Source organism: Cryptomeria japonica, chromosome 8 (genome assembly GCF_030272615.1).
Source record: "Cryptomeria japonica chromosome 8, Sugi_1.0, whole genome shotgun sequence".
Lineage (NCBI taxonomy): Eukaryota > Viridiplantae > Streptophyta > Pinopsida > Cupressales > Cupressaceae > Cryptomeria > Cryptomeria japonica.
Window position 1 is genome coordinate 573,739,126 of NC_081412.1, and position 22,363 is coordinate 573,761,488.

Below are 22,363 nucleotides of genomic sequence, written 5' to 3' on the forward strand. Positions count from 1 at the left end.
ATAGGAAATTTATACCTTATGGTGATCCTATTGATTGCCCTTGAATCAGTGCAAAGTCTCCACTTGCCTCCCTTCTTTGTTGCTAGCACTACCAGGACTACACATGGGCTGATGCTCTTCTTAATCAGTCCTTGATTCAACAACTCCTGCACTTGCCTTGCCACCTCTTTATTTTGGTTAGGTGTGAGCTTATATGCTACTTTATTGGGTAGGGATGCACTGAGAACAAAGTCTATTTGATGGCTTATAGACCTTCTTGGTGGAAGTGTTGCAGGTGCTCCATCACTCACTATGTATTTATACTCTTGCGACATTTGCTTTACCTCCTTAGGTACCTCTATCTACAACTTATCTTCCTCCTCCTTTGGCTTCACAAAGATGTCACATCCCACTGTCTCCTCTTCATACAATAGGTGTAAGAACTCTTTACTAGTGTTAAGTAAGACACTAGGTGTTCTTGAGGTTCCCTCATCATTCTCTGTCAGAGACTAAATCTTAAAGGTTTTGTTGTCCTTCTTCAAGGAAATGGAGTTCTCCTCTCCATCATAGATCACCTTCCAATCAAATTGCCAGGGTCTACCTAGCAGCAGATGAAAAGCATCCATGGGTAGCACATCACAAAGGATCTTGTCCTTGTACCCTCCAATAGAAAACTCCACCCAATTCTATTCACAAGCACACTCTGCTCTTGATTCAACCATGTCACCTTGTAAGGGCTAGTGTGGGGTATCTTTGTGAGTTTCAACTTCTTGGCTACCTCATTTGATATGATGTTATCAGTTGACCCTGAATCAACTATCACCTTGCAAACCTTACCAAGGATTTTGCATCTCACCCTAAACAATGCTCTCCTATGCTTAGGTTCATCCTTAACTAACTATCTTATCAAGACCCTATTGAACATCAAATTTTCTCCAATCTCTAATTCAATATGGTCCACCTTAGGTGTTTTGCTGCTTGATGTGTCTTCATGGGCATAAGCAACCCTCTTTCCATTGTTTGATGAGGTAGGCTTGTCAGGGCATCTATAGGCTGGGTGTTCCAATTGTCCATAATTGTAGCATTTCATGGTTGCAAAGTAGGAATTACCCCTATTGGTACCTCTGCCCCTATTCACACCCCCTTGTGCACCTCTTCCTCTAGAATGGCCTCCTCTGAGATTGGTTTCACTACTATGTTCAGTCAACTTGGACTCTCCTTGATTTGTTTGCTCATTTGCCTTGCTATGGTAGCCACCTTGGTGACTCATTTGTTCTCTACCTTTGCCTCTATCCCTGTTGTTGGAGTCTCCCTTCCTTTTGTTCCTCTCTTCCACCTTAGCAGCAAGCTGATGACACTTTTGGATAGTGGTAGGAGTCCATAGGCTTATCTCCTCCTGGATGTTCCACTTTAGGCCACTTAGATACCTAGCCACCTTGATAAATTCCTCTTCTTGGACTTTGGATCTAAGACACAGCTTTTGAAACTCCTCTATGTAGGAGGCCACATCAAGATCTTTTTTCTTCAATCCTTGTCTCTTCTTATGATGTTGGACTTCATAATCCTCTGGCAAGTAGTTCTCCTTGATCTTACTCACCATGGCCTTCGAGTTTGCAATAGGTAGCTTCCCCATGCTAATTCTCTCCTCTTGCAAGTACTTCCACCATGTCAAGGCTACTCTCCTTAGTCTTGATTTGGAAACCTTAACCTTTTGAGCTTTTTTCACACCTCCATACTCAAAGTGGTTCTCCATACCCTCAATCCATTCCATGACGGTGTCAATATCCATCCTTCCACTGAAATGTGGCAATCCTTCAAAAGCTTTTATATTCAAAGCCTTGATGGCCTTTACAAAAGGTTCTTCATTGATTAAGGGGTCTGGTTCAAGTATGATGTCATCTATGTCAATAGTTTTCTTTCCTCTATCCTTGGTGTCCACACTCAAGAGTTCTTGTGCCCTCTGATTAACCACTTCTTGCACCTTGTCCCTTATCTCACTCATAGGATCTTCAAGGAGTCTATTTTTCTCCTTTTGTTCTTCTACCTCCCTAGCCAGCTCTGCATTAGTGACCATTGTGTTCTCCCCTACTAATTCACCAGAATATAGAGACATGCACAGTCCACCAAATCTTTAACTCGCTCTGATACCAATCTGGTGGGAATGGGGATGGGATAGACTAGCCTAGTCTATGCTCCTTGATCCTCTCCTTGGATCACCAGGTGTTCCAACCACACCCTAGGATCTCTAGGACTTCCCTTGCTTGTCGAATCCCTTGACCTTGCCCAATCTGCCCACCAACAACATGTGATTCTTCTCCTAAGGTCTCACCTACTCACAAGCTCCAAATACCCTCACATAGGCTAATAAGGGTTTAACTCTTCCTATACCTTCTTAGGTCCTAGCAAGGATAGGACAGGTCTTTGACATAGTTCTCCACCCAGTCATGTGCCCCCAAGAGGTTTTGACCTTCCTATTTGTTACCGATCTCACTATTTTGCTCCTTTCCTACAAAATAGGGCTTCAAGGAATGTGTCCAATGAGGCCTCCATTCCGGACTTTTAGGGCTCCCTCTTGCAAATGACGCCCAAACATGTGAAAATTCACAAAGAGGCTGATATTCATTTGGAAAAGGCTCAAATATTTTCCTTATTTTGGGCCTCCAAGTGTCTGTACACTGCCCTAAGTGAATTTAGGGGTTTTTGAGGGTTTTTATGAGGGTTTTTAGGTCTGCCAGGGTCACAGTGATGGTTTGTTGTCTTCACCACCTTGTCTAGGTTGGTGGAAGCTCCTCCTTCTCATAAATGATTCTCCACACACCCCTCTACAAATCCTCCAAAGGGTGCCTCCTTCCATATCCTTCCTTGCTCTCACGAACCTCTGCAATCTTAACCCTTCTTAACCAGGCACAGTCTAGTCTCGCCTAGGAGTGGGTCTTTGAAAGGATTTCTTGCATCTTCAAGGGTCCTTCCTATAAGATACTGTATAGGGTCTACACTCCTATTCCCCATGGTTTCATGGTGTTTCCACAATGGGGATAGGAGTTGTCAACCCATTTACACAAAACAGTCCAAAACTTGATAGTAAAGAAGAAATTTGCAAAGTATTTACAAACACACCAAAACTTGGAAAAAAAACTTAATCTAAATGCTCAAAATGAATGTGTCAACACTAAACAAGACTCCCAATACAATTTAAGTTTGAAAGCAATCCATTAACAATCCTTCATTGCTCCATTTGTACTGACTGGCAACCAAAACACAGTCATAGTCAAGGTCTTTTTCCTTTGGCCATACAATATAACATCCAACCCCTCATTTTAGGGTTTTCAATAATTTATAGTGTCTTTGCCTCATTTTGTGTGCCATGGTTAGGATTCCTAATGCCAAGCTAAGGTTATGACCTATTTGGTGTCAAAGTTGCATGACAACTTTGAAAAGTTGTAATGCAACTTTTGCAACTTTTGAGCAACTTTTGTAATGTTGCTTTTCTTGACTTTTAGGCCTACATTGGGATATCCTATGGACACAAACATGCTAAAAGGACCCCAAATTCATCAATGGGCACACATACCCTCTACTCCAAAAGAAAACTCAACATAGACTTGTGAACCTAGGACCTAAACTAGGAACTAAACAAGAGCAATGAGCTCTTGGCTCTTATTACATTTACATGGTTTCTTAAAGAAGGAAAATCCCAACAAAATCCAAATGGAGGAAGACCTTAGACGGGTGCTCCTGTACCACTTATCCAATCAACAACATATGTTCATCAGAGAACTGTCGATTCAACCTATAAGACATAAACATTCCTTTATGACATAAACACGCTTACATACTGCACATACGCGCTTCCTCTGTACAGACGTGCCTGAAATACATAGGCGCACCTCTACTCCACATAGATACGCCCATATAGCATAAACGTGCCTGAACAACATAGATGCACTTATATTTTACACAAACGCCTAGCCAACCCAGACGCGCCTAGCACCAACACAGACACGCCTTAGCATTTTTTGACCTTGTTTGACATTCCTAAATGTGCATTTATTACCCTACCTAGCATGCATTTATGACACTATTTATTGTGACAAAGTACAAGGAGGTTTTGTTGTACTTATCAGCTCTCCTCCATTTGCTGCCCTCTCAAATCAGTGAACGTGATTGAATCTGTGCACCAATGCCATCACTGTTGCTTCTCTATTCTCTCTCTGCACTCTAATCTCTTGGATGTGTGGATGACAATGAGGATGTATTCCCCTCATGGTCTACCTTATAGACTACCCTAGCCCTAGCCCTAGCCCTAGCCCTAGCCCTAGTCTCCTGGGTCAGTCTTCTTTATCTTGTGACTCTGTCACTCTATCCGGTCAGTCCATTCTAGCCTTTCTTTCCTATCGAGAGATTGTCTGCAATTTTTCAAACATTTTCATCCAATCTCTTGAGGGGGCATATCATTCCCATCTTGGGGCAACCTTGTATCAGTTCATATTATCTTCTTTGAAATAATGCATCAAGCTGCATTGTCTCAAAGAGGGGCAAAATGTAGACACCTAAAAATTGTCCTCTCTAATTAAATAAATATCTTTATATATTTAATTATTTTATTCTAATTCTTCTATTAATTAAATAAACCTTTATTTATTTAATTCATTCATTTATCCTCTTCTAGTCTTATTTCTCATTTAAATAAATACTTTTATTTATTTAAATTATCCTTTTCCTCAATTAAATAAATACCTTATTTATTTAATTGATCCCACTTCTTCTATTAATTAAATAAATGTTTATTTATTTAATTAATTCATTAACCTTTTCTACCCATGACATATGTGATTCGTCTCTTAATTCCTACACTACCTACCCTTTCATTATTTTCTTATTTCCTCTACCTACCCTCTAATCATAGCCAACCATTTATCTTTTACACCTCTCAATCTTATCCCTCCATTTCATATAGTGTCTTCTATATAAGGAGATGCTTCCTTCATTATCAACCCTGATCAGTTAACTTCTCAACTACATTACACTTTCGAACTGGCATATGTGATCAAGCCTACTTGCAACCACATTTTCATTCTTTCTTGATCTCTTGTGCACATATAAAACCTAAGAGCAAATATATCAAGAGAGATCAATGGAGATAGGAAGAATGGAGATCCAAACCCTATTGGACATGTGATGGTATAATCTTTATGATTTCATTCGATTTGCATTGTCTTAGGTAATCTTCATATGTTATGGTGGATCTTTATTGTTTTTAGGCTAGGGCTTTGTGGCTAAATTTATTTAGTCTTTCAATATTGTTAGTTCCAATTTTCACCATATACAACTTGCAAGTACTTTCTTTCATTAATTGGTTAAATCTAAAACTAGGGTTTGACCTGAAGGAAGAATCCCAATCCCAACCCCTTTTTCTCTCTTTTCTGTGTGTAGGTTATAGGTGCACGACTGTACTTTCAGATTTAGACTCCATATGCAGAGGCAGAAAAACCCTTTTTTGTTTCATGGATTTTTCAAAGGACAGTGTACATTCTCGCCATGGTTCGGGTAACTTTTACTCAAATTCATAGGGCGACTTCATCTCAACATATTACTACTAGATCTAGGTGCACAACTTCATCCCATACTCCGATCTCAAGTTATAAGAATTTTTTTGTCACTTTTGCACTACATAATTCAATCAATTCCTTTCCATTTGAAATAGGAAGAGGGGATCAACTTATCATTACCATTTCATTCAGAATTCTATCTCCTCCATTGTAGGATGAATCTAGTGAATTTTCATCTCCTATTCCAATGTAATAGTTGAAAAGGGTTTGAAGGGAAATTCATAGTGAAACTCTCATCTCTCCTTGGAGGGAAAGGGGAGGTTTCCTATTGATCTCTCATTTACACAGTTAACACCCACCAATACATTTTGGTGACATTACAGTTTGGTGAACCCGATGTCTTGCATGCTTTCCTTTGAACAAAATTTCATATTTTTCATTTGCAAGTTTAAATTTTCTGCGAACTTAGTTGCTAAATCATTAAAAACCCTAGTTTTTAAAATTAAAATTGAACTTGTGATTTGTAAAAATTGCTTGTGGTTATCTTAGATCTAAAAATTGTTTTGTTTGTCAAATTCAATTTCCTCATTGTCTTGTTCAATTTGCAAATCAAATCTACAAAATTAAGAGTTTACTTATCAAAACCTTAATTTTAAAAAACTATCTTGAATTTTTGAAAAAATTGGATTTCCATTTAATTTTCAGATTTGTGATTGTTCCCATACTTGTTGTCATTCCTACAATTCAAATTAAACATTTCAAACTTAAAGAATTTTTTTAAAATTAAGAGGTTAAATATAGCTTGCCCTGATTGTAAAAACTCTGATTTTAAAATTAAGTGGTATTCCCTTGGCCCTAATTTTAAAATTCCAATTTACTTTCATTTTTGGAAACTATGTCATCCTCTTTCTCCAACCAAGTTCAAATTGTGTAATCAATATTTTCTTAAATTTAGTATTACTCAATTTTGTTATCTTTGTTCCTATACTTCAAAATTCAAAATTCAAAATTCAAAATTTAAATTTTCCTTCTAGTGCATGAGTTTACCATTATTAGTCCTACCTATAATATCCCCATTAGACGAAGCATTAGAATTAAGGCCTCCAAAGGTTTAATTACCGAAAAGGTGGAGCCTAATTTGGGTGACTTCTTTAATGAGGATCATGCTAATTCTTCCCATCCTAATCATGTGCCTATTCTCCCCATCGATGAATCCCATAATGAAGAAGAAGATTTAACTAGAGTCTCGATAGATCAACTTTCCACAATGGATAATCAAATTGATAACTTTCAATAATGGATATTCCAAGAATACCCTAATAGTTAAGCTCTTCCATTAATTGAAGGAATTAAGCGCATGATTCAAAGTGATAAGAATGTAATTGATATATTGTGTGGCATTGCACATATTGTTGATTCTAATGTCATGACTATCAAGAGTTGTGCTAAAACCCTAGGTTACTGACAACCTTCAACACAAGTCAATCTTTCATTTCCTTTGACTTCTCTTATGACAAGTATTCCTACTCTTACCTCCAACATCATGGCTACTTGAACTCAAAATGTCTTCCCTACAACAATTAGTCATGGGAGAAATCCCACTTCTTCATTTAGTCCTCCATCTTTACCAATGTCTTTCATAAGTATTCATGTTATACCTCAACCAATCAATGTGACACAAGGGAGCCATTCCTTCAACAACTTTGTTCCTCCTTTAAGTGTCACTTTTCCTACACAATCATCACCTATGCCTACTTATCACAATGTCCCACCACTTTATTTTCAATTCATTCCTTCTTTAAATAACATCAAACCACCATCTCAATCAACTATGCCTAACATCAATTCTTCTACTAAAGTGATAATTAATAATCTTGTTCAGACTATGCTTTCCTTACAACAACAAATTGCTTCTATGAGTCAATCCAAGTTTGGTGTGAGCACCTTTGATGTGAGCACCTTTGAAGAACAAATCTCTATCTTGTACACATGAAACTGCACACAATCAATCACTAACACCTTTCACATATCTTAAATGATAAATTATTTATAATAAAATGAAATAAATAAACTAATAGTTCAATATATGAAAAGTGTGATGTAAACAATTAAATAAGGAAAATGAGTGTTTAAATTAGAAAATAGAAACATAAGTTTTATTTTATTTTCCGTGTTTCAAGAAATGGTATGGGTAAAGAAGGAAACTCTCTATATTGTTCATCTTTGTTATGTGTTGAAAGACATTAAACAGTCTTTTTCATTCAATCATAGAACATTGGAAGATGGAAATAGGATCAGGAAGTGCTTTCTAATTGTTTTCATTGACATATCTAATAGTAAACATAACTAAAGAAAAATACCAAAAGGAGCAAGTATGAGCCAAGGGCATCTTGTGAATTGGGAGTTGAAAACTTTGGTTAGAGCCAAATATTGGAATTCAAAAAAAATAGGTCAAATATTTTGAAGGTTTAAAGAGAATTTAGAAATGGTGCCCATATTAAAAGTAGTTATGTCCTTGCAAGATACTAAGAATTGGAAACTAGAATCTCATATTTTAAGTGATTAGGAAAGAGAGCTGAATTTGATAATGAAACTAAGTATTCATCTTGTATAGGTTCAATAGAGAGAAGTGTCTCAATAAAATATATGAAGTCTTCTCACTAATCATGCTTTGAGGTAGCCCAAGATAGTGCCATAGAGGATTTGTTAGATCAAATCTTAGGAGAAGACTAGGAAAATAAATTCCCTTCCATTAGTTTGAAAATGTGAATAATTGGGAACATGTTCTCAACTCTAGTAAGGGTGAAAAGAGGTAGAAAATTAGGGAGTACAAAAAAAATAGAAGGAAAAGAAATTCACTACAACAAATTCTCAAACAATTATAGTTTAGAGTCTTAAAACAGATAGGCAAAGATCTCTTAGGCTATTGGAAAAGAAACACTTCAAAATTTCAGTCTATGTTTATCAGGAAATTTGAACCTTCAACCTCACCAATTTATTTAAAAAGGAAATAAAAAACATTCCATAGCCAATTGTTTGAAGCAAGATGAAATAAATAAAATAATTGGGTGTGGTGAACACTATTTTACTTAGAATCTATCCCTTTCAGATCATAGGAAGATAATTATAATAAAGTAAGAGAATTTGATTCTTCTAGAATTGGAAGTAGTCTGTGACTTTTTAGGTATCTTAGATCTAGAACATGAAAAGAGTGAGAATTCTCAGAAAGAGAAATAAGAGTTAATTTATAAAATTTTAGATTTAGAAAAAATAGAGGAGGAACTTGGTTTGATATGCATAGAATCAGAGAAATTGGAGGGAAATAGAAGAATAAACAAAATGGAAGTTTTCGGTCTCCGTGAAAACAACCCAAATAAAGAAAAACCAGATTGTGGGAAATCACCAAAAAATAGGAGAGGTAGGAAATCTCTATCAGAGCTAAGGAAAAAAGATGGAGAAACAAAGGATTAGTTGAAAATTAAAAGCTTGTGGAATATAAGGAAGGGGAAGGTCATTCCCTTGGAGGAATGAAGTTATAATTATGGAATGTTAGGGTAATTATTGCCCCTAAGAAACACCATTTGGTTAAGCACCAAGAACTTCAAAAGTAGAAGTAGTGATTGTTCAAGAGACAAAATTGAATGCACAACAAATGATAAGCTTCAGAAAGAAATTAGGCTTGTGGGAGGTTAAAGATTTGTGGGTGTTGATGAGTGGAAGGTACAGTTACTTTTGGGCACCTAGGTCCTCTCCATATTTGCATGTTTTATTTCACACCTATCTTGAGTTCTTGTTTGATGTGCCATTTTTATGGGCATTTTTAGTTGTTTGTATCTTTTTTTTTCCCTGTTGTTGTCTTTCCCTTATTTTCCTCATTGATGTTGGCATTGTTGCTTCTATCTCACTATACTTGGTTATTTCCACTTCTTCCTATAGAGGTGCTCTTGTCTTCTTTCAAGGAAAAGATGGTTCGTATTGGACATAAAATTTCTCCTATTGAGGTGGACCCTGATGCTATGACTGATGTTGGTGGGATGCTAATGGTGCCTTTTTTTGTGGTTGGCTTGGTACTGAGGCTAGTTTTATGGTTGTTTTCTCTCCATTAGTCCGTATTAAGGTGGTGATCTTGGAGGGTTTTATGTTCTTAGTTTTGGTCTTATTCAAGGTTAAGTTTATGGGGGCCTTTCTAAAACCCATATGGGTTTCTTTTGTTCCTCTTGCCCATTCTCATGGATCTCTCTTTGAGGTAATTTTCTCTCCTATTGAGGTGGAGTGGTTGCAAGGGTTTTGGGTTGAGGACCTATCTAGGCTTCTGCTATTTATATTGTTGGCTGAGGAAGCCTGACAACACCCAAATGAATTTCTTTGCAGAAGGTTTTGGGCTCCTTGTCAAAATCCTATATCCTTGAATGTTCTTCAGGATGAGCTATTGTTTTTTGGGCATTGATTGGTTGTGGGAGCCTTGTGAAACCCACTCTCTTAGGTTGTGGGAGCCTTGTAAAACCCATTCTCAAGGTTGAGGGAGCCTTGAAAAACACTATGTCTCTTGTTCCTTTTAGGGACATGCTCAATGTTGGCAATTTTCAAGGGCCTAGTTTGGCTAGGAATTACTTTTGGTGAGGTTTAGGCTTTGTTTGTTGTGGCCTGGAGATTCTATTACAGGTTATGGGAAACTGGGAAAACCCTTCTGGTTGGTTGAGGGTGCTTGATAAAACCCTCATTCTCTATCTTTTGAGGACTATTTTTTGTTGACTTAGATTGTCTATTTTGGCCACCCTAGGTTGTAATGTTTTACACTTGATGTCTAGATGGTGTTTGCTTAGTTGTGGCTACTATATTTTTTCTGTTTAATTTTTTTGAAACCTTTTATTTTTGGGATATGGACACCCTCAAGTCCAAAAGGTTTCAGGTCGTTTCTAAACCCGAGGTTCACAACCAGGTAGTCTAGTCTATTTTTTGATGACAAGTCTATGATTGTAAAGGTTTTGGGGCCCATTCAAAACCTATTTTAACCCAATAAAAAACATATCCATGTAGGGTATTACTTATGACTATTTTAACTAATTTCTCAATATAATAGATTTTTCCTTATACCTTAACTTGCATTTCAATCTATTACTTGAATAGAACCAATAAATCAAATACACCATATAGAAAACATATCAGAAGTTTTTTTGTATGTTGATATGGGTCTCATTATGCCACGTGTAGATCCGCAATATGTTTTTGCATTAGAGAATTTTCTTAGTTTGATTAGTTATCTATGTGTTCTATTATTTATCTACATTTTCCTTTGCTACCAAAAATGTGAGATGTGTTAGCATGTGCATTCCATTGGAATCATTTAATAAGGATGTGTTGTGATGTGTTTGGGTCCTCTCTATTTCCTAGAGTGGACTACATTTAGTATTATTGTTTCAGGTGTCTTAATTTATGTAAATTGTATATCTTATCCATGGCCAACCTAGTTGAAATTTTTAATGATTTGTCTTGTATATATACATGTACAATTGTGTGAGTTAAGATGTGGAATGTGTGTGAATATATGTAAAGTGGATGTTTATGATATGCGAGACAATTTGGTGTGAAATTTATTTTGTGAAGAGTTTTGACAATGATGTGACAGTGTCCTAAGATAGTGATTGATGTTAGATGTGTTTTCCATGATATTGGTTGCTTAACATAGAGGTTCAAGGATAATTTTTGTAGTGTCATAAAATTGCAAGCCTGGCAATTTTTGACCACATTAGGGTCCTCACGCATATGAAATCGAATCCCCTAGCCTGATTAGAGATAGGAGAATGCTCAACCCTCAGAATCTGCTTCTTCCTTGGCCTCTGTACCACCTGTCTACACTCTTCCCTAGATAAAGGGGTAGGAAAGGGACGTGGTGCCCTTGTCTCCCCTAGGAAAAGGGCATGGCTCCCATGTCCTCCTAGGATAGGGTCGTGGTTCCCCCGTCCTTGCCCTATTTTGGGGCATGACCCTTTCTTGATCCTCCAGTGAAGGTTGTGCAGTAAGCGGGAAAGTTCCCCTATTTTAGCCTGTGATGTATATTTGTTTACATGAGATCAAGCATTCATTTTCAGCATTGAGCATTCTCAAGTCTCCCTTCAAGGCTAGCTATTTCATTCAAATCAAGGATTCAACCATTGAATAATAGATTGATTCGAACATTCAACTCCACACAAAAATTTATAGCAACATTTCTATCACAACCTCCCTTGAGGTGATTTACATTTCATTCTTTTATTCATATTTACTTGCAAGTACTTTCTTTCAGTAATTGGTTAAATCTAAAACTGGGGTTTGACCTGAAGGAAAAATCCCAATCCCAACCCCTTTTCCTCTCCTTTTTGTGTGTAGGTTATAGGTGCATCATTGTACTTTCAAATTTAGACTCCATTTGCAGAGGCAAAAAAACCCTTTTCTATTTCACGGATTTTTCGGAGGACCATGTACATTCTCGCCATGGTCCGGGTAACTTTTAATCAAAATCGTAGGGTGACTTCATCTCAACATATTACTACCAGATCTAGGTGCACAACTTCATCCCATACTCCGATCTCAAGTTATAATCAGTTTTTATCACTTTTGCACTACATAATTCAATCAATTCCTTTTCATTTGAAATAAGAAGAGGGGATCAACTTATCATTCCCATTTCATTCAGAATTCTACCTCTTCCTTTGTAGGTTGAATCTAATGAATTTTCCTCTCATCTTCCAATGTTATAGGTGAAAAGTGTTTGAAGGGAAATCCGTAGTGAAACTCTCATCTCTCCTTGGAGCGAAACGGTTCATTTTCTCTTGATCTCTCATTCACACAGTTATCACCCACTAATACATTTTGGTGACATTATAGTTTGGTGAACTCGATGTCTTGCATGCTTTCCTTTGAACAAAATTTCATATTTTTCATTTGTAAGTTTAAATTTTTTGGAAACTTAGTGGTCAAATCATTAAAAACTCTAGTTTTCAAAATTAAAATTGAACTTGTGATTTGTAAAAATTGCTTGTGGTTATCTTAGATCTAAAAATTGTTTTGTATGTCAAATTCTATTTCCTCATTGTCTTGTTCAATTTACAAATCAAATCTACAAAATTAAGAGTTTACTTGGCAAAACCTTAATTTTAAAAAACTATCTTGAATTTCTGCAAAAATTGGATTTCCATTTAATTTTCAAATTTGTGATTGTTCTCAGACTTGTTGTCATTCCTACAATTCAAATTTCAAAATTAATTAGTTAGGTCATAAATCCCCATTTTTCAAATTTAATTGGATTTTGTGCAAATTTTAAAGAATTTCATTCCAATTCAAATTTCTAAACATTTTTCAAGGTGTCCTTACCCATTAGGTTTGACATTTTTCAAATTTGTAATTCAATTCCACTTTTGCTTCAAAACCCTAATAGGGTCCTATTTTTACATTTGAACCTTAATTTCGCTCATCTAGAAATTGTAAAATTTGTCACGTTTTTGGGGTTAGCTTTGAAATCTTTGTAATATATATCTCAAAAAATTTCAAAAAAACTTGGTCGGACCATGTGCATTCCCGCCACGGTCCTCGGCTTTTTTCCTAAAATTTTAGGACACTGTTATGAATGTATTTAATAGCCTAAATCCAGAAGACTGGCTAATTTTATTAATTTTTTATCCCTCTAGAATTGGAAATAGCTCCAATATTCAACATTTCAAACTTCAAGAAATTTTTTTAAATTAAGAGGTTAAATATACCTTTCCCTAATTGTAAACACTCTGATTTTAAAATTAAGTGGTATTCCCTTGGCCCTAATTTTAAAATTCCAATTTGCTTTCATTTTTGGAAATTATGTCATCCTCTTTCTGCAACCAAGTTCAAATTGTGTAATCAATATTTTCTTAAATTTAGTATTACTCAATTTTGTAATCTTTGTTCCTATACTTCAAAATTCAAAATTCAAATTTTCCCTCTAGTGCATGAGTTTACCACTATTAGTCCTACCTATACAATCCCCATTAGACGAAGCATTAGAATTAAGGCCTCCGAAGGTTTAATTACTGAGGAGATGGAGCCTAATTTGGGTGACTTCTTTAATGAGGATCATGCTAATTATTCCCATCCTAATCATGTGCCTATTCTCCCCATTGATGACTCCCATAATGAAGAAGAAGATTTAACTAGAGTCTCTATAGATCAACTTTCTACAATGGATAATCAAATTAATAACTTTCAACAATGGATATCCCAAGAATACTCTAATAGTTAAGCTCTTCCATTAATTGAAGGACTTAAGCGCATGATTCAAAGTGATAAGAATTTAATTGATATATTGTGTGGCATTGCACATATTGTTGATTCTAATGTCATGACTATCAAGAGTTGTGCTGAAACCCTAGGTTACTCACAACCTTCAACACAAGTCAATCTTTCAATTCATTTGACTACTCTTATGACAAGTATTCCTACTTTTACCTCCAACATCATGGCTACATCAACTCAAAATGTCATCCATACAACAATTAGTCATGGGTGAAATCCCTCTTCTTCATTTAATCCTCCATATTTACCAATGTCTTTAATAAGTATTCATGTTATACCTCAACCAATCAATGTGAGACAAGGGTGTCATTCCTTCAATAGCTTTGCTCCTCCTTTAAGTGTCACTTTTCCTACCCAATCATCACCTATGCCTACTTATCATAATTTCCCACCACTTTATTTTCAATTCAATCCTTCTTTCAATAATACCACACCACCTTCTCAATCAACTATGGCTAACATCAATTCTTCTACTGAACTGATAATTAACAATCTTGTGCATAATATGACTTCCTTACAACAAAAAATTTCTTCTATGAGTCAATCCAAGTTTGGTGTGACCACCTTTGATGTTGCGAGCTCACTTTCTCTTGATATTGTTAAAGTTGTGCCACCTAAACATGTTGAGATACCTCAACTAGAACTCTATAATGGAAAAGGTGATCCTCTTATGCATGCCAAAACATTTCAAACCTTGTGTACCAATTTTTCTTATGATCAAATATTTCTTGCAAAATTGTTTACAAGAATACTAAGAGATAAGGCTTTACAATGGTATTGCTATTTTCCTTATTATTCTATCACTTCCTTTAAACAATTGGCAAATGTTTTCATCCAACAATTTCAAAACAACATTGGTCCTAAAATCCCTTTGACTTATTTAATGTATTGTAAACAAGGTGTTAAATAAAAAGTGAACAATTTCATTGGTAGATATAAGAATTTATTTTCTCAAATTTATTTTCATGTACCTGATAATTATATTCAATGAATTTTTATTTCTCATTTACAAATAGATATCACAGAAAAGATTCTTTTATTTGAGTTTACTTCATGGCTCCAAGTGATAAGGGGGAGAGTGTTCAACAACCTTTTGTGAAGTTAAAACCGACAAAAAACTTCATCAAGTTTAATGATACAATCAACAACAACAATGTGAATGTTACAATAGGTGTGCCTTTTATATCTAAATTTTACAAAGAGAAAGACAGTTTACTTCTTTGAATGAGTATTTAAATAGTATTATGTCTCCATTGTTGCAAAGAAATGTTATCAAAATTCTTCCTATAAAACTAGTTGATCCTTCTAAACTTCCATCTCCCTATTTCAATAACAATTCATTTTGGCAATTTCATTGTCAACCTCGTCATGTTATTGAGAAATGTTTTGCATTAAAAAATAAGATTCAATATTTGATTGATAATAATACTATATCTATGGTAGGTGTGAATGATGAAGGGAATAAATCAGTAGCTCCTCCTAATCAAAATCTTAATATTTTCATTGATCCCTTGCCTTCTCATACCCTCTAACATTATTGAGATTGTGCCTAATTCTTTCTATTCTAAGTAATTCACCTCTATCATTCCGAACTTGGTAAATTTGGTAGAAAAACAAGATACACCTAAGGATCCTTGTATTACATTTGACCCTACCCTAGTGATACCATTAGATCACCTAATGGCCCTTTATACATAGTTGCAAAGGTTAATGATATACCTTGACGTGGTGCCCTTATTGATCCCTCTTTCATTGTTAATGTCATTAGTGAGTAATATATTTTCACTTTACGATTTCATAAACCAATATATGATGCCTCTAATGTGGTTGTGAAGTTATTTTATGGTTTCTCTTGTCCTACCATTGGCTCTATCACCCTTCCTATTGAAGTTAATACTAAATTCATGGATGTTCACTTTGTTATCATACCCTCTTATGAGCAATTCCATGTGAAGTTGGGGTATCCTTGGTTATCTTCCATGAAGGCTATTTCTTATCCAATCCACAAGTGTTTGAAATTTCCTCACAATGGAGAAATCATAACCGTGAACCATAGCTTATTTCATCCATCCAATAGAAGCCCTGATGTTCCTATTGATTTATGTTGGCCTAAACAATTTCAATCTCTTCCATCAAGGAGTGATGCTCTTTCTCAATCTTACCAAAAATGGAAGAAATATATGATCTTATCCTTAAGTGAACCTAGATCCCCAACACTTGGCATTCCTTAAGTCAACCTATTCCTATGGATGTGACTATATCTTCTCCAAAGAAGAACAACAATATTCTTCCTAAGGTTAGACCTGTACCTCCTCCTCATGATGGACTTGGTCTTCTTACTACACCTAACATTCCTCCTTTCTATGATTCAGTTCCACCTCCTTCCTCTTATGAAGAGAAGAGGCCCGCTTCTCCTCTTGTTCAACCTAAAAGACCTCAATCGAAACCTTCAAATATCAACGAGAGAATATGTGAGGCCCTACCCTGACCTGTCCTAGCATTTCAGTGATTTTTATTTTGGAACTATTATGGATGCTTCATTTCTATGAATTATGGATACAAAATTTAATATGATCCCAGGATTGGATAACATTGATATATTGATGCTTCATTTCTATGCATTATGGATATAAAATTTTATATCATCTCCCCTGGCTTCATTTCTATCAATTGATTCTTGGGTGTAAGAGAAATTTTTATTATCTTTTGTATTTAGGTAGGAGGGCTTGCCTCCCAAGTACCCCATAAGGCCAAGTGAGAGGGAACAACCCAAGCGGTACTTTTTTACCTCACTATATAAATTAAAAAGTTAGGAAAAAGTCACGACTGCTTGGTGAAGTAAGCTACCCAACAAGTTCCCTCAATATCCACGCTTGTGTGAGATGTGTAAAAATCCACTTATGAGGATTAGGATAGGCTCTTGAGTGAGTCACCACCACATGGAAGGCATCGTGTTTTGCTAAATTTCACCCACTAGAAACCTTAGATTAATGGACCACCCTTATTCTTGCCCAAACATCATGATAGCTTTAGTGCAAGGGGATAGCTGGTTCCCCCCCTCCCCCAAATATACTCACCATAAGGCTCTCATGAAATGAGATAGGAATCCTTGACTTAGCATAAGCTACTTGTAGCATTTCGGGGAGAGGGTGATTTGGGGCATTTGTCCAGTTTTGGAGGCCCCTAGCCATCGTCTCATGCAAAGAAAAAATAATGTATACATGCCTTAAGTTGTCCCTACATTTGAGTCAACGGAGATTCCAAGTTGTGGGCTAAGGTTATTGCCATGAGACCTTGACCATAGGCTAAGAAGTGTTTGAAGTGTTTTCGATTGTGTTTAGACCCGTGGAAATTGGGTTGATTCAGCCTATTGAACATACACATTGTGCTCAAAATTTTGACAAAAACACCTTCAGACATTGTGTCTTCTTGCCACAAAATAATCAACATTGAGATCTGGTCACTTCCAACAATTTTAAAATTCTGGCAAAATAGAGAATTGCATTACAACTATTAAAACACGCATTTGGACTCTAAAACTACGTATAGGTGGAATCTTGGCATGTATGTGAACTCATAGTGCATTTGTGTTCTGAGATCAAGATAGCTTATAAAGATTTTTCCCTAGGGATTCATTTTTAAGTCAACCATTACTTGTCCCACATTTTTGCATTTTAGACATCCTTTCAGTCTTTCATCCACACTTTTCTAAGTAGGGTCAAAAGGTTGTTTACTAGTCCTCTTCCTATCTTGCAAACACACTACATCACATCACTAGGTGGTTCCTCCATTAGATCTATCATCTTGGGTATCATTTGGTTATTTTTAGTTAAGGTCAACTTACCTCATAAAGAGTCTATCATCTCTTTGGAAGCCACATCTTGCTTTAGATTATCACATTTTTCTTGGACTTAACACTTTTTGACATTACAAGACAACCCTAGATTTTTTCATTTTCCATTCACTCCTCTCTGTCTTTCATAGTCTTCACATTTTTCTTTCATCCTCTATTTTAGCCAAGGTTAGTTCATGGTTGAATCCCGCTCACAAAGGTCTAGAAGAGAAGCTGATGAAGCTCTAAGATCTCTCAATATGAGTACATATGAATTTGATGGAGATGACTTTTACAACTCACAAGCTTTTGAAAATAGTAGTAATCCACCAGAAATTGACAATGACAATGAGGATGAGTCCATTACTTCTAATGATATTCAACACACTATATCTAATACGCAATTTAATAGAATGATTGAGGAAATTATGAGAAGATATCATCAATACCTTGTACAAATGTTTGTGTAAAGTGGTGCATGATCACCCCATGATTTTGATGTGTCATAAATCTTGGAAGATGATCCCAATAAAGTTATTCAAGCTAACACAAATCCTAGTGGTAATGATGGTGGTAATATGAGAGAATGTCTCATGCCTAAGTAACCCTAATCCTATTTTCAAAGACCCGACGTGACTGATACTTATACCTATACCAAATTTTCTCTAGAAATACACATGAGAAACCTTGTACTCGTCCTCTCCAAGGGTGAATGAATACCAATACATACACCCATACCCAAGGGAACACACAAGGTCATGATGCAAGGAGACCTCATGTTAGATTTGGGGGAAATACTCAAGATCATACTTATAATACCCCTCATCCTCATGGTCATGACACATACAATCATCCTAAGCCTAGTGCTCCTCATTATAATACCATACCAAGTGGCCTATATACTAACTACAATTATGTTCCTCCTCCATATGAGCATATCTATGACCAATATCATCCCTACATGCATTATATCCCTCCACCTCCACTCAGTGGCTCAGGCATGGGAATACCTCAAAGAGATAAGACACCATCTAGTAATGACTTGCAACAATAGATAAAGGATTTGAAAAAACAAATGGTAGATATGCATGCACCAAAAAGCACTACATAGTGAAAGATATATGTCCTTATCCATTTTACAAAAGAATACAAATTCCTCATTTTCCTCCACATTTTGTGACACCAAAGTTTGAAAAGTATAGAGGAAAAGGAGATCCCAAGGCACACATTAGAGAGTTTTTCACGGTTTGCATAGAAGTGGCAAGAGAGGAATCCAATTTCATGAGATTTTTTCCACAAAGCTTAGGTGGAAAAGCCATGGAATGGTTTTCACAACTTCCACCTGGGATCAAGTCATGGGGTGAACTAGAAGAATATTTTATACAACACTTCTCATATAATATTTAAACGGATTAATTAGTGACTACCTTATGCAATTGCAAGTAGAAAAATGGGGAATCCTTTGCATCAATCTTAGAGCAATGGAGAATTTTAGCTAGTCGTTGCTCTTGTGATATTCCACAAAAAATAAATGGTTGAAATTTTCACTCAAAATGTGAATAAGGACATTGGATTTGAACTAAGGAAAGCTTGTTTATCTACTTTCAAAGATCTTATTCAGAAATGCCTAGCAATTGAAAAAGTCCTCATTGAGCAAGGTACCATTAAGCTATTTAAAGACAACAAATATGATTTTAATGGGAAAGATAAACCCCACTTTTGGAACAAAAACAAGAATATCGTTAAGGATGGGGTAGTAGATGCAAATGTAATAAAACCAAAGTTAAATTTCCCTAATGCAGGCTCATCTAATTCCAATAATCAAGTAAATTCTCAAAGATCGTCAAGACCTCCAAGAAAATACACTCTATTGGGAGAACTAATCGAAACTACATTGAAGAAATTGGTTGCAAAAAAGATTATTACATTGCCAGACAATCAACCATTTGAACCTAAGGTGAAGCCATCATGGTGGAATGATAATGAGTTTTGCGACTATCATAAGAGCAAAGGGGCATAAGACTAGTAATTATCACAGATTGAAAAATCATCCAAGATCTAATTGATAATGGTGCAATAGAAGTTAATGGCCACACTTCCAATGAAGAGCATTCGATGTTTAAGGAACCATTCCAAAAAAACAATAAGGGAAAATCCCCTAAGACAAATATCAATGCTAATTACACTACCATATCTTATGTTTACACAGTCAACTATATTTCAATGGACACCATGTGTCTACCATAATTATCAAGGATAAAACTCCTGAAGGTTATAATCAAAGGGGTAAAGTTATTTTAAAAGTCATTGGACCATCGTCTTCATCATCTGATTACAAAACCCTTGAATGTAATGTCATGACTAGATGGGGTAAAGTTACCTTATAGGGTGTTCCATCCAAGACAACAACTTCATCATCTACCAAGAATGTGTATGACCTAGTAGACCAGTTAAGGAAGACGCTCACCCTTATCTTTATCCTTGAGCTTTTCCACATTTCCCCTTCACATAAGGCTATTCTAGAAAAAATCTTAAGAGATACATCCATTCTCATTGATCTAAACATGGACCAATTTCAAGCTATGGTGGCATACCTTTCCAATATGCATTGCCTTACATTCACAGAAGCTGATGACGCATCCCCATGTCAACCACACAATGCACCACTCCATATTGAAGCCTTTCTCCATAAAAGTCACATCAAACACGTCTTGATATATGGAAGAGAAGGTCTCAATATTTTTACATTGAAAACTATCTTACAATTGGGATACTTTGAACAAGATGTGGATTCAAAAAATAAGATCACCATAAAGGCATATGATGATGAAGAATGCTCATCTAAAGGAACAGTCACCCTACCTCTAAGCATTGGGCCACTAACAAATGATGTTGTTTGCCAAGTCCTTGATCTTGATCTCACATGAAACAAACTTTTGGAATGTCCATGGATACATGAAATTAGAGCAGTATCATCAATATATCACTAATGTATCAAATTCCTACACAATGAAGTTCATGAAGTAGTAGTCAAAGGTGATCCAAACCCATTCATATATTGCAACAACTCATGACCAAGGTCAGAAACAATAGTTCCAATAAATAGAGAGGCGACTCCATCTTCGATATACATTAATCCAACATCATTGGAAGCTTCCACTTCAAAGCAAGCATATATCAAAGTGATATTCAAGGTTAAAGACATGGGATGTGGTGAGTATATCTTTCATATTGATCAACTCTCATTATCTCTTAAGACACGTGGTCAACAAGATCGGGACACTGTGGATTATAGTGTCATAGAGGAAGATATCAAGTATGAGAATGGTGACCACAAGCCCAAATTATAAATTATGAGCCATCAAGGAATAAATCTTGGTGTACATGAGGAAGGAATGCTCGAGCTCTTATAGCCTACAAAAAATTTGCAATGTCAAGGAATTGGGTATGAACCACCTAGTGTTGTGGCTACTAAGATTTAATGTAATTCTCCTATAGTGGTGCAAGCAACTCTTGATATCAACAGTTAGGTAAGAGTGGTTCAAACAAAGAATTTATTGAATATATCACCAACCCTTTTGAGAACTCATATATCCTTACCATTTCATTCTCTCATTCCATTTCCACTCCTCTCCTTGACTTGGATCAACAATAATCACAAAAGCCCTTACTCACTGGGGATAAAAAATCAAGCTTTGAAAAGAAAAATCTAAAAGTAAAAAATAAAGAGAAGCTCTTCAGTCCAAATCAAAATTAAAATCTATTGGACTTTAAAAAATAAAAGTCAAGGATAAAAATCCTATGAAAAAAAAGAACAAGAATCTATCTCCCCTAATACCAAATTAATTGGGGGAATACTTGTTGATCCTAAGTCTCCATCAATTCATCCTAATTTCACTTTTTACCACATGTATAAGCCTTCACCTCACAAGAATTTATTCCATACATCCATCTCCCTTGGTGGTATATCACATCAATGAACCTTTAATGGAACTTCCTTGAGGGGCTTTTTTATCAAGGATGCCCAAACTTCCTTAGGTGACATGCATATGGGCCAACGTAGTCCACACATTAGTAATTCTACCTTCGTTCCTTCATTGAGGAACACAATAAATAGAGCAACACATCATTCTGTCAAGGAACGGGTCTCTTTGCATGATCTTATCAGTAATGAAGACTACAGGGTCTCTCGCTTGCAAGGTTTAGAACTATTAGACGAGTGTAGACAAAATGCATTCAATCATATCAAAGAATATCAACAATTTATGAGTCGTAGTTACAATCACAAGATAAAGCCTCACACATTTGAGGTGGGTGACTTGGTCCTAAGAGAAAACCCTAAAATCAACAAGACAAAGAGAAAAAGGAAAAGTTTGAACCAAATTGGCTTGGGCTTTATGTCATCACAATAATGCATGGATTAGGTACATATTAGTTATCAACACTAGAAGGAGAACTATTTGATGATCCTATTAATAACATGCACCTTCGCAGGTTTTATACATAGCTTTTTAGAGTATCCTAATAAAAAAATATAAAAAAATAAAAAAATGTCAAAAATACAAAAAAAAATGTCAAAAAGGAATAAATGATATTTCACTTTGCACATACTCACAACCTTTCATTCCATAATAAAATTTGCCCATTCCCATCATGGCTTGTTATTGATCTACCTAAGATTGGTTTACCATCCATAATAAAC